Genomic DNA, 14,853 nt, shown 5'->3' with positions numbered 1-14,853 from the left:
CATAGAGAGCTACACCTCTACACCTCCAATTTTCTTCCCTATCCAGTCCCTTCTATGCAGGGTGTAGCCCTCCTTGGCTATGCTCCAGTCATGTGAGGAGTCCCACCAGTTCTTCATAATCCCTACTAGGTCATAATGCCCACCAGAAAGCAGGAGGACTAGCTCCTCCTGCTTGTTCCCCATGCTTTTGGCATTAGTGTACAGGCACCTGAGGCCTCCTATTGAGACCCTTGGCTTCTTGTCATGCTGAAGGAGAACTGTTCCCTCAGCTCCCACAAGAGTGGCTCTCCTAGTGTCCCTATCTATGGGGCTTTCTTGTACGTCGGTCCCTGGGCAAGCTTCAGTCAGTGTTTCCCCTTCCCCCAGCAATCTTAATTTAAAGCACTATCTAGAAGATCGGACACCCTGGCTTACCTCTCTGTATGAGGTAGATGCCGTCTCTTCCCAGGAGTCTGATCAAAATTTCCCTCAACAAAGCCATCAAAATCTACAGATCATACATGCATTTATCTTAAAATGTGGTATACCTCATTTAGTGCACTATATGCCCTCATGGAACCTACATGGGTGAAATCAGACAAAACAACTATGCCCCGGAATGAATAATGGCTGTAAAAAGACAAAGCACAGACGCACTATAACACAGGTAAAACATTTTTCACCAAAAAATCACTCCCTCTCTGATCTCACAGTTCTAGTGCTCAAAAGAATTATCTCTGATGCCTTTACAAGAGAAGCACAGGAACAGATATTCATCGGCCTATTGGACAATGAGCATCAGGGACTTAAGATAAACAATGACTTCACGGTACATTATAATCTTCCTGATACTTGCTAACCCCTGCAATTCACAGGTAATAATTACCCAACTTAACAAGCTTTTGTTCCATCTAGTATTTAGCTCAGCTGTGTCTGCTTCTGTCACAGAAGCCTGAGGAAGGGTACTATGGTAACTGAAAGCTTGCCTATGTCTGTACCAATCATACGGTCCAATAAAAACTATCACCCACAAGAATTCTTGCCTTTCTAATAAGTTATGCCTCTTTATGTAGCACTGAAGTGGCTATAATACTTTTTGTTTTGGGAGGTGATATGTACAAACCGACCATAGTTAGGGACTACGGAATTCACGATTGCATGATTTTTTGTGGAAACCACAAAATGGGGCATTCTCCATGATTTCAACAGGCTCACTGAAAAAATAAAAAAACCCCAAAAAAATCCCCCTCACTGAAAATAAAATGCTGGCTCCCCAGAAGAAGGCAGCAGTCTTCATGACACTGTGGCCTGGCCATGCAGCCCACTGTGGGACAAGGGAGGAGGCAAGCCGCTAGCATGAAAAATTGCCACAACAAAGGTCTGTCAGCAAGATGGGTTCTGGCCCCACTCCTTGCTGCTTATTGGCTGAGAGCGCTGACTGTTGTGCAGCCCCGCCCCCCAAAGTAAAACAATTGGTGACAATGGGTGGGGATATGTGATGGACAGCCCTCACAACCAATCAGTGGCAAGGGGAGGGGCCAGTGGGGCCCCTAAGTCAATCAGAGGCATGTGGGAGGCTCCCCACACACAGCCTGTGAAAATGGTAGCTGGCCCCAGCATCTACCTGTGAAATTGGCTGGCTGCCTCCTCGAGTTAGGTATACCCCTAACCATAGTGCCTCAGTCCTGAAGTCATGGCTGAATGATGTAGGCATGCTCAAAGTGAATCTGTATCCTCCTCTGCTATAAGCTGATCTCTCAGACTATAGCACCTCATGATTTTTAGATCCCAGTCTCCTGTGTTTGATTCCTGCGGACAACCTAACAAGGTGCAGACATCGATACATTTATTTCCTATGCAGAATATGTCCACTCCTATGAATTGAGGATTAGAATATATTGTCTTACCTACTTACCGCAACTCGCAGCAATTTCTGTCTTTTGATTTTGGTAGGTTGGAGCCAAGTCCATCAAGTAGTAAAGTACCTGCCCTCAGAACAGTAACAGGAAGGATTGACAGACCCCAAGTGCCAAACACCATTCTCGGTAAGTACCTGATCATATCTTAAAGCAAGGCTTCAATAAACTGAATGGAGTCCAGGAATATATATATATATTCTCATGTTGCCATATTTCTGGGGAAATGCAATGGATTACACAGTGGGAGTTTTAAACTATGTTTATAGATTTCTGATGTGTATACATAAACTTCCCCAAGGTTTTTGCTTACTTTACGACTATGGCATTATTATGATGTGTACAGTGCACAATACAACGGAGGGTCCAAAGAATAGACACAATGGAAATACTTCTGTTCAGGGAATGCATGGGTGCTGTAGGGCTGGCATTGTTCCAAGAAAGGGTGCATGGGGTTGATCTGTGGCTTACTGCTTTCTTCACACTGTCTAGTAGAGCAAGGCACATCTGGGAGAAGATGCATCTTCTCAAATGGTGGTAGCAGGACCGCACTACTCTGGTATTTCCTGGAACATTAGCAGATATATGCTAGCTGGAAACACTGTGCCTCCTAGAGCTCACATTGGTGTAATACTGTTCCACCTTGCTTCCAAGTAAGGAAGCATCTTAAAGACACAATGGAGTCCTTTGCATTAGGAAGGTAATCAATTATTGTCACCAGAAAAGGCATTTTCAGGACAATGATTGAGGTAAAGACAGTAATGAAGGTATGCCTTCATGGTGATTAGCAATCAAGGATGAGCCTAGCTCACTACAGAGCCCTGAGTTAATGCATCCTCACTGGTGATCACTATTTTGTGTGCGCCCCTAGAACTTCTAGGGCACATCCCATGGTGCTCTGTGCTGGAATAAGTTGATCTGCTCTACAATTTTTTCCCAGTGAAATTCAGAATTTGTCTGTCCTTCTCAGCATGAGAGGAACTGTTGGAAAGCAGTGGAGGACAATTAGCATTTCAGTGATTAGCTTGCATCCCCACTGCACAGTGGACAGGTTTTCAGCCAAGTGGAAATAGAACCCATCCCACAGTTGGGACAGCTAGCCTGAGATGCAAGTACCACATAAGTAGAGTGAGAACATGTAATGAGTGGACAGAAGAAGGATTAGGGACAGTGCCTAAGTAAGGCCTTGGTCTAACTCTCTAGGGAACATGCATCTTACCTGTCAAAAAAGCCTGGTCTGGCTTCATCACTGTGAGAAAACAAAGGCAAAATGTGCAAGTGCTTCTTCAGTACTTACTCATACCTTAGTTAGTAAAGCTGCCCTTGGCCAGGGTCAATCCAGGTCAGTCCTGTGTTGGGCAAACTCTTTTTGCCTTCAGTTGGAGTTTTGGTTTAGCAAGAAGCAGAGTGAAAACTGAGAAGGGATGCCAGGATTTCATCCACTTGGAGTTGTGCCTGACTAAAGAATAACTTCTGAATTTAACTTGGATTGTAATTCTGTGATTATGTTAGTATAGAGGCAGTGTAACTTTTCCAGCTATGGCCTTTCCCTAGCAGTGACAAGTTCCTTAACAAAAGGGTAGAAGCAGGTCATTTTCAAATTCCATTAGGTTTATAATAGTAGTATAAAGCATTCGTTCTAGTTGTATATTGTGCAAGAGGTTTCACTTTTGAACTCTGAAGACAGAGATGAACCTCTCATTGCATGGATAAGACTTATATTGTTGATGTATGTACCTCAAAAACTCCAGATGTTCCATCAGGTAAGAACAGAACATTTCAGATGCTTCTCAAGGACTTCATGCTCTTGCATTTATCCAGAAGTGCAAAGGCTCATGAAACTGAAAAATAACTGAGAGAAAGCCATGGAATTTTTTTCAAACCTGAAAGAATAAATGAAATTAATTGCAAATGTTGGATCTGTTTATAATTTAGCAAAATCCAGTTTCTACTACTAAATTAATAAAATTTTTCATACTAGTGAAAATGACGAGAAAAAAGTAAAACTGAAAAGTTCTATTAAGTAGCTATATTAAGCAAATGACATAACAAAAGACTCACTTTTTAATGAATGAAAGAAGTACTGTGGTTTAATCTCATACTTTAGGCCAGGGGTTGCCAACCAAGGGTACATGTACCCCTGGGGATACTTGGGAAGGCCCCAGGGGGTATGCAGCAGTAGCATGGAGAAGCGGGGGCACTTCCGGTTTCTCCGGTGGCACTTCCAGTTTTGTCACTGGTGCTTCTGGTTTTGCCACTGCACACAGGAAACCCCCTCCCACCCCACTCATTGATCAGCTGCTGGAAGATGCCCCCTCTCCTCCCCCCCGCTCGTCAATTGGCAGGGGGACTTCCTGCTTCTTGACCAGCTGGTAGGGGTACACCAACCAAAAAAAGGTTCAAAGCCCCTGCTTTAGGCTTTAGTTAAACAATTGGAAAAGGATTCAGCAGTATGAAATAATACTATCAGCAATTGTTTGTTTCCAATTTAACTTTAGTCTAAATGTGCATTAAATAACCTCATCTCTGGAACATCATCTTCATACACAATATCTAGTATCTTCTATGTCCCAACACTCCTGAGCATCATAACTGAGTTGCGTGGCTTTTGTCATTCATTGACTGTGAACAAAACTATAGGGACCTAAACACAATAGAGCTTGGAACTGGGGAAGTGCTTAGTGCCCAGGGGTCTCCTGGCTCCTGAACTCTTCTGGCAGAATGTCACATCTTCTACTGCAGAGCACTATCCCTCTCTTTTTATTTCAGAGTTTATAAAAGTTGATTTTGTTGAGGCTTGTGAAAATACGATTATTATGGTAATAGTGAAAAGGTAATGAAACTACCAATTTTCTGGCATTACAGAAAGCACAATGAAAATGCTTTTCATTTTGGCAACCCACAAAAGCAGATGAAAATACCTATCACTTTGGTGATCCAGAAAGGTAGCTAAGAATGCCAATCATTCTGGTAATTTAGATGAGACCATTAGCCTAACAATCCAGGAAGGGTCATGAAAGTGCCCATTGGTTAGGGCTATGGGCACTATTAAGAACTTAGATTTCTTAGTTGAGTCTGGATGAATAAAGCAGCATGTTTGCCCTCTTAGAAGCCACTATTGTCTGTGAGCTCAATCATGGTGTCTAATCTCAAATTAATTCAGACTTTAATCACTTGTTCAGGTCATTTATCAGCCAGGGCTCTTCCTGTCCTTTCAGGATTAGTACATCACTCCATAGCACCTTAAGCTGTGGCCTGCCAGTGACCTTCTTATCAGCCATACAGGCAGAGGAAGGAAGGGATGTAACACATTTCCTTATTTAAAAAAGACACTGAGAAAAAAAGTTACCGATGTCAAGGTTCTGAGCAGACTCCTGTCTGCAATTGACATTGAGATGTTTCAGTTAATGAACATAGTAAGGCTGGTGGTTGAGGTAACATGATTTAAGAATAAGAGTTAATAGAGTTGTGTGACGGAGTCAAGAAAAGCTTAACAGAATGGCTGAATTACCCTTCTGTGCCTCTGAGATCTTTGTCAAGGAAAGGAATGTGCAGTAGGATAATAGATGTATTGGAGTGACTACAAAGCTGTAATTCACTCTGGGGGCTCCAATGATGTCATAAACCAGGAGAAAACAACTTCAGCACTTTAGGAATAGAAGCACTGAGCAAAGCCTTGAGAGTGAATTTAGCTTTGTATTGACTCCTGGGCCATCAGTGTTATTTATAACACACACTGCACAACATTAACTTTTCAACAGGAGTGCGCAAGTACTTTATACCCTGGCCATCTAGCTGCCTGCAGGCATTCTCCATCTATGCCATGTAACAACAGCTAAGTTGGGCACTGGCTTCTGCCATATTTTCCATTTCCTCCTAAAGTGGCTTTGATAGGTGCATGTGATTTTGCAATGTAGAAACTAGATTTTGAGGTATTGATTTTACACATGTTTTTGCAAGACCTTAAAAAGGAACCTAATTAATATGTTTGGATTTACCTCCTATTTAATGGTAATCAATTGACATTGCCTGATATTATGATATCTCTTGGAAAACTTAGGTTAGTAGGGAGGAATTGCGCAAAATGAAAGGAAATTGTCAAGTTGTTACAGCAGGATGCTGAGAGTCAGAGGTTCTAGGGTCTGTCACTGGCTTAGCCATCTTTTTCACTGTATGGTTTTGGGCAAAACATTTGATCTCCTTGTGCCCTTCTATTTGTGAAATGGGGACATTCATGGCAATAAAGTGACTTTCACATATTGCACAGTATATTCAAGAGCATACTAAAAAAAATCAAAATAGCCCTTACAACATTTTCTTAAAGGCAAAAGGGGAAAACATGATAAAGTCCTGCTGTGTCCACAGTAATATTCTGCAGAGTCACTGCAGAGACTTCATAGCAACAGTACTTTTATATTATGCCAGGAGCAGACACTCCAGTCCCAAAGGTAGCCTTTTGTGGTGAATTCTGTACAAGCACAGAGGCAATGGTCCCTCCTAGAGAGGACTGGCATAAAGAGAGACCTGGGATGAACTCCCTACCTTGCCACAAAACTTCCAGTGTCACCTTAAAGTCTGACACAATTCTGCATCTATAAAATAAAGCAACTAATGCTTCCATGCCTAAGGTGATTGTGAGGATAAGTAGATTCAGCACATGAGCACTCTTCGTGTACTGGGGCAGTGGTGACCCCGTTTCTGATCCTTTTTATAGATTAACTTGGAAACCTGACTGCTTTGCAGTGTTGTTTTGGTGCTAGGCTCAGGATGAGTATGGCAAGATTTTGTATGAAATAATAGCATGAGCAGTGTTTAGAAATATTCCTGGCAATAATATATTTCTGACCCATCTTCTGTTTCCCTGTCATCTCTCATAATTTATATTTTCTAGTCCCAAACTTCCCACACACATTCAAAAGACATAATTCTAAGTGTAGATAATTCTGTCAAGTGAGAGGGTATGGAAAATCTGAATCTGGATAACATCAGTTCTGAGGGCAGTCAGGGAAGCAGACTGAATTCAATGGCAATGAGTCCTTTTGGAAATGATATCCTGTACATATCCATGTTTTGTCACTGAGGTCAGAGTCTCTCTCAGAGAGATTTCTGGATCTTTGATTTTCCAATGTCCAAAGGTAAGATGCTGTTTCCAAAGCTTACAAACATGCCTTTAGAGATGGTGAAAATTAATGTTTCTCTCTCAGTGGATGTGTCTACATGTTCATTAATGCGCCTTAGTTACACCCGATTCAGTTTAGTACTTGTATAACCAAGTACTAAATCAATGTGCAGTACCTAGTGTTACTGAATAGTAGCACTGGTGCATACATTTTTAGTAATGCTCTTCAGCAGCAGCTTAATAATACTGCACAGTAGCATATTAGCACTGTTTCTGTCATGACACATTACTGTGCAGTATTATTAGGCGACTGCGCATTTAGCATCTCCCATCAAGCCCAGTATTTCCTTTAGATATTTTTGGAGTTGAGGAAGTGTGATTCAGGTTGTGGAACAATTAGCAAGGAATTCTTTTTACTTTTCCCTACCTTTGTCTGACCTGACATCATGAGAAACAAGAACAGGATTAATATTGGAAATTTGTCACCAGTGTTTAGATATATTGTGATGTGTATGATACATCCACATGCAAAGAAAAGTGCTCTTCTTCCCTTTTATTACCTTAGTAGAACTGCCAAAAGTTTTCTAATGGGATGTTTTTTCTGCCAGAAAATGCTGTTTCAAATAAACCAAACCTTTCTCTGGGAACAAAATTTCATTTGAAAAACAAAAAAAAAATCAAAATGTTCTGTTTTGACATTTTTAGAGAAGTGTGAAGACAGAAGTGGGAACTCTGGTTCCCACGCAGCTCTAATGTTGAGGACGTCTACTTAGGTCTTGGGTCTAGGTGTGCAGGCCTAAGTGGGGCTGCACAACTTTGTGTTTCTTTCCCACAGAAAATCAATGAGTGGGAGCTGGGAATGGAGGCAGGTCTCCACTCCTATCCCTTATTGCTGACTGCAGTATCTCAGTCAACTCAAGGATAATTATGCTCTAATACTGGTATGTCCAGTAGTAAATTACTACCCCTTCCAGGACCAGGGAGGAAGCAGAGAGGGACTAGTCTCTACTAGTCTCACTGTCTCCCAGAATTGCTCACCGGGCAATGCAGTTTCCACAACCCCTGACATTCAGTGCTTTGCTAGAATTCAGACATTGGCTCTCTTTTCTATCTTTCATTTAATTTAAATATATGATTCTTAGAGCACTTAATGCTCTAGGTCCCTGATCCTGCATCATTAAAGTCAATACAAGCTTCACCATTGACATCAGTGAGTGCATGGTCAAGATCTACATGCCCTGCAGTTGGTTCAAAATTATTTCTGAACCTATTCTATTACTATACAGCATTGATGTGGGGAAGAACACACTTGTATTGGTTCATGCAAACTGACAGGACACTGACTACCTACCTACAGGCTGTTGGAAGTTAGAAAGGCTAGGACTAGAGAAGACAGTACATAGGTTCCCTGTCTTGACATTTTTTTAATTTTCAAAATATTTTTCCACCTTGAATGGGATGAATGCAAAAACATTCAAAAACATGAGAGAGAGAAAATGAGAGACAAACTGTCCATCCCAGACCCCAGTAATTCAGTGTTCAGGGAACATTTCCCACACCTTTGCTTTGGGAATGGAGGTTTAGTTCCCTGCTCAGATGGAGTGATCTTTACCATCAGTCACTTCATAGGTAGGGCATGGTCAGTGTAGTCTATTGGAGCAGTTCCACTTTGTATACAGAATTAACTATTCATTGGACCACAGAGAAAGACTGTAATTCACCGCTCAGACAGAGCCAACAAGACTGATTTAGGTCTATTTCATTCAGTGGCTAAGATCTGTTAGGCTTTGCTTAGCATGAGTCTTATAACAGAACAACTGGTTTCAATTGCCTCTTGCTGGAAATTTTTAAAAGCTCGGTTCCTTTAATTTTTCTTCCCCAGTCATACACACATAAAGACCCTACTAATTAAATACTTAGATAGTCACTAAGATGACCTGTAGTGTTGTGTGGACCTAAGGGTTCCTCCAAGGCCGTCAGCACCTCTGTTGTCAGGCAGCAAGTCAGTCCATTATTTCTGGTTGTGTAAAATCCTGGGATTCAGCCACCTCACTCTGCTATGGTTGTTGCTTGTCTAAGCCCTTCTAAGGCAAAAAGGCTGACTCAATACCCTTTACTTCCCCTCTTTCAGGGATATGAAATACGTGTCAGTTCTTCCTCCGTAGTACAGGTCTGCCTGGAGTGACAACCTGCTACAGTGCAGGGCTACCTCCTGTGATACCACTCCTGTTGTGACTATGGCTTTCTTTTACACAGAAACACAATGTCATTATCACAGTGTATTAGCAGCTCCCAGAACTCCAGATCACATGGTGCTTTTGTTTGGCCTTATCTGTCTCTTTATACATCCACAAGTCCCCAGTGACTGAAATCATTTTCTCACAGCTCAGGCAGACAGGTTTTCAGTTTTCTGCTGAACAAAATGTCACCAGGTGACAACCCATGTTTCATTGGTGCTGTCCTGTGATTTAACAATGCTAAATATGGATCAGAGTCCTACCCCGCAGCCTTTTTTGTTAGCGCTTTATTATTTTGACATTGTTTTCCATCAGCTTGTTGAATTGAGGATAACAGGAACTAACAAAAATATGCCTAAATCTCTACTTCACTGTAAACCACTTAAAATTTTGCCCACTAAACTATGACCCATTATCAGAGGATACTATGTCATGTATACCAGAACTAGCAGAAATGGGATTTTATATATTCGATCACCTGTTTAGTTGCAGCATCTCTTGGTAAGGCTATCTCAGGAAAATAGAAGCAGTAATCTAAGGCAAAAAAAAAAAAAAATTCCCCCAAGGGGTGTTTATGAATTTATTCCTGCTTTGCACCAGGAAGCCAATTGTTTGCAGCATTTATAAGCTGTATAATATACAACATATGTATTTCAGGTTTTTTTGTTGTCTGTGTATAGGCAAAGGGTTCTGTCTTTTGTCACCTATTTTAGCCACTGCTATAGAGTGAAAGGAACTTTCCTAGAAATTGGGCTCTTTTAGCTTTATTATAACCTCTGATGAAAACTTAACCCCTGGAAGACATCTTCAAAACCTTTCTCAATTATATTGGTTCCCTACCCCTCCAGTAAGTGTATCTGCTCAAAGGGACAACAATTTTGACATGTTTTTAACTCAATTACAGGTACTTTTTCCACCTGACTGTACTGCAAAATGTATATTTTCCTCTTTATTATTTAGCTATACATCTGGTTCACATATTCTACTGCAAGCCCTAAGTTTTACCCTTTAATTCTTTTACCTTTACCTTTCAGTACCAATGTCACTGTTTCTGGTCCCCAAGGTCCTTGTACACTTATACCCAACTTAAAATTAAATGCTTATTTCTGTTTCAGGTTGATAGTCCATTCCCCTACTGCTTCATTGCAGTCAATTGCTCCTCAGAAAAAGTCCTCTGAAAGAACGTGGCTGTTATTATCCTCATTGTCCTCACTGGACATGCTCTGTTGGTACTCAGATACGATTTTGAAGTGACATAAATTGTTGCTTTGTTTTCCAGAGGCCAAGGACTTTCTTGGCTTGTGCTGTTTTTTTATGGACTACAGCTTCAGTCTTCTATATGCCTAAGGTGCCTTTCCTTAAAGTATTTTAGATTTTCTATCATGTCCATAGTGCCAGGGTACTATCTACCTTCTACAGATTTCATTCTAGACTGAGTGAATTAGTGTGGAATTTCTAATTGTTTAGCCAAAAGTTAATAATGGACCTTCCAGTAGTCTCTCTGAGTGCTTTTGTCCCAGATCCCAATCCTGATCTGGACCCTTACCATGGACTCAGTTAATCTTGTAGCCCCTCTCTCCCATCCCTTCTCTCCCAGACCTTGCAAGATTGGGCTGCTTAGCCTCAGAACATTCATAAACTTGTCTGTAGTCTCACCTTATTTTACTTTCTGTTTAAAACACATTCCTGATATTTTCATTTGTTTTTACATGGAGTGCAGTATTCCTTAAATTTCCATAATTCAGATTTATACTACACCTGCACTGGCTGAGCGAACTGAAAACTAGTACAAACATCTAGTGCTTCAGAAAGAGCTGTTGACAACAATAAAACTGCTTTCTGACTGTCTTCCCTTTTGCTCATGCCCCTTGCTTGCAGATCCAGGGTGAAGTGCTCTTTAAATCATTTCCATCTGTTCTGCATATTTCCAGTACTTCACATCTAGTGGGAACTGTTCCATTCCACTCAGGCCATTTTTTTAGTTCATTTTATTCCTTGTGCAGCGTGGTGTTTGGTGGTTGCTCAGGGTCATGAAGACTGACAGTGTCTGTTTCCTTCATCCTCTCTGTTCTGACAGGTCAGTGTTATGTAACAATAAGCATCACACAATACAATAACTAGTTTCGATAATCTATTTTGAGACAAGTTCTCTTTCTCTGTTGTTTTTCTGATAAGTGCACTTCCTTACACTCCTCAACCCAATGGTTAGGGGACTCACATGGGATGTTAGAGACCTAGGCCTAAGTACTTGCTCTGAATCAGGCAAAGTATGGACTCAAACCTCAATTTCATACTTTGCAAGTGAGTGCAGTAACCACTGGCCTACTGGCTGTGCTAGTCTTTTTAACCCTTTTTGGCTTTGACCAGAAATTCTGCAAGGACCTGAAAATCCTCTCTCAATGACAATTTTACCCAAATTGATACATTCATATGAAAAGTTTCAAAGTTTTGATTAGCCAGATTTTCCAATAGGAAAAGAAAACATGAAAAATTTCTGACCATACTTAGATATTTCTAGAAAGATTTGGGATCCAAGGAAGTTTTGATTCCATCATAGAAAGATGTGTTGATTCTTCCAGCACAATTTGGATACAGATTTGAAGACCTCCATTATTTGGAACAGGTTTCACCTGGCTCTTGGCTTAATTCATTTTAAATACAAGAGGGGCAATTTGTAAAATTCAGATCTAGATTTCATCTTCTAGGAGTGATAAGTTGATTTAAGCCCTCCCTGCTGTTGTGATGTTTTCTGAAGTACAGAAGAAGGGAGTGAGATGGATGAACATCAAGTAAAAATTTGCTCTGTGCCCTTCACTGTACCATAGCTGATGGGAAATTTTCTAGCCACTCAAGTCATCATGGTAAGAGTCTTGAAAAGCAGGTGGTGTTCAAGCACAAGCATTTGTCAAGATCAAGTTGAAAGAGAAGGCACACAGAGAGAGAGAATTAAATCACATTTGCAGAAAGCTTTGAAATAATCAAATGGAAGATGCCATTGAATTGTTAGATATTAGCTTTATTTATTGGAATTGTGTCATCCATCCTTAAAAATATCAGCATAACAATATATAAATCAAAGTGAAGAAGGAAATAGCCATAGTGAAAAATACTGGGTGAAGTTCGGGGCTGTTGTGAAGACTGATGAAAGTAATTTGTCAGTAAAGTTGATTTTTGTAAGAGTGAAACTAACTCTTATTGGGCATGTCTACATGAGAGGTTTACTGCAGAGTAGTTTAATTAGCTCTGCGGTAATGTCCTCCAGTAAATGTTGGGACTGCTCCAATCTGGCTCAACATCCTGGATGGACATTCAAATAGCATACCCAGGACCAATAAATGGGCATGGCATGGCATGTGCTGGAGTTCATTTTTACATGTTAATAACATGTGTGGATGCAACCACAGTGTCTTTTTCAAAAGTTTAGCCATTTAAACTCACTTCTTGTCATGTACATTATCCTACTTTAAACATAGACTCAGAACCTGGCCTGTTCATGCTTTTATAAGGAACATGCACATTTGCAGAGTTCCAAATTCATTCTTTGTTTTACTTTATTTACTTAATAAATTAGGGTGTATATATATTTATAGGCTTTGTTCTATCTATACATATATGCACATACATACACATACGTATATACATATGTACATATAGATAGATGATAGAACAAAGCCTCTCTCTCTCTATATATATACACATACACACACACACACAGCCAGGTCAAGGGGAGGAGGCTTTGTTCTATCTATCTATCTATCTATCTATCTATCTGTATATACACAGATAGACAGACAGACATCATCATTTGGGCTTAGAAGTCAGATGTGATACCAGTTGCATTATCTCTGTACATACTTTACCCAGGACCATCTATGCTCAGGTAGGCCTTTGACTTCAAATAATGTGTAAGCAAAAACTAAAGTGGGGCTTCAGGTGCTGAGGTATTTTACAAAGAACATGGCTTGTTAGGTAGAGCTCTGAGTGGATATGCATAGTTTTCAGCAAGCCTGTCAGCAAGCTAGCTCAAGGAGGCAGAGGGTACAGAGTAAATGATGTCTGTCTGTCTGTCCATACACTTATCCGTGCCTCAAGGTTCAGTCCTAATTCTGATGCTTGTATCTTTAGCAATCTAAGGAATGCATCTTTATTTACTGTTAGATCTCAGTTTGCTTCATCCTGCAAAACTGAAATGGCCCCCCTATGCAGTCACACATACTGAAGACTGTACTTGTACGAGTGGGTGATAGAGGTTTGTGAATAATTGAACCACTTGGGTCCCTCTAACAAGGCACTTGAGAGAATTTTGCATTGTAGAATGTGAAGAATAAGAAACTGTACTTAGAAGCTGAAAATCCCATGACTATTATTTAAACAGTGATGATCAACATTTTGGCAGGTCTACAGGGTGGATCCCACACAGCATCATGCCCTGTGCACCTAAATTCAGCCTTATGCTGCCTTACCCTGCCTGGATCAAGCCCCATGCACCTGGATCCCACTTTGCACCTCCCAGATCCAGACCTGTGCAACCCATATCCTGCCCTGTGCTGCCTAGATTGGTCCCCACACCACCAGACCCTGCTTTGTGCCTCCTGGACTGGGCTGTGCACTGCCCTAGCCCCACACACCAGGAACAGGCCCTATGCCATGGCCATCCAATCTTGTGTGCAGGGCCACACTGTCCACCCATGGCCTTAGAAATATGGCAGCTGTGAAGCAGCAATTAACACTGCCACCACTTTCCCCCTACCCAATTTTCCAAGTTGTACGGAGCTCTGTGGACCTGATGATATGACTCCATGGGTTGGATCTGGCCCGCAGGCTGCGTGTTGAGCACCCATGACCTAAAATAAGGACATGCAAAGACACAATTACCATCCTTTGCAGGGAGTCCTCATCCAAGAATTGCCTACAGTCCTGAACTAAAAAGAATCAGCCAACAAACAAGGTGATACCTTGTGAGTTCAGCAACAACACTCTGGACACTGCTGTGTTGACCTAACAGTCATTTATTATTATAACTCTCTGGAATCATATCCAGGGGAGATCTTAACAGTTGCCCTCAGTCTATGTATGCAGAACTTTTACTTGCTCTGCCTCTGACTTGACCCCGTCCAGTCCTGTGGACGGAGAGGAACCAAGGATGCCTTTGGCTCCTCATGGCAGAGAACATGGAGTCCCCAGTGCTGCAAAACTGCCACAAGCAAACTGAATCCTGCAGTGCTGAACATGAGGGCTTTGGCCTTCAAGGGACAGTGCAAGGAAAACACAATAAGACACAACACCAGACCTGCTTTGTTCGTAGACAATGAAGTGGATGATTTCCTTAGGCTGCTAATTTACTTAGAAGAGAACTGTGCTTGTCCAGTTAAAAGCAATGCATGAGCGGGGAGGCTGCTCCGATGCACTGTAATTACAGTGCATCAGGGCGGACTCTATTAATCGAGCCTGCTGGTGCATAGTAATTACTGTGCTCCAGCTAGCCTCCGTGTCTTGTGTATTAACATCCCCGTATTTCAAATGGTGCCGGGAGTGCTTTATCCAAAGGTCATTCAACAAGCTTTAGATAAAGCACCCCCACCACCATTTTGAAGTGCAGGGG

General features: G+C 41.4%; 1 protein-coding gene across 1 annotated transcript in view; it reads left to right on the top strand.

The window, feature by feature from the left end:
• Positions 1-14,853, top strand: part of RALY (RALY heterogeneous nuclear ribonucleoprotein) — a 591,199-nt gene that overhangs the window by 226,389 nt on the left and 349,957 nt on the right. Inside the window, exon 2 of the mRNA XM_019513099.1 lies at positions 1,933-2,024. The gene's annotated coding sequence lies outside the window, so the exon portion shown is untranslated. The remainder of the gene's footprint in view (positions 1-1,932; positions 2,025-14,853) is intronic.

The sequence above is a fragment of the Gavialis gangeticus genome, unplaced genomic scaffold (assembly GCF_001723915.1).
Source record: "Gavialis gangeticus isolate Ggan-Ray unplaced genomic scaffold, GavGan_comp1, whole genome shotgun sequence".
NCBI lineage: Eukaryota > Metazoa > Chordata > Crocodylia > Gavialidae > Gavialis > Gavialis gangeticus.
The sequence above is the reverse complement of the archived record's forward strand: the minus strand, read 5'-3'. Positions and strand labels throughout refer to the sequence as shown.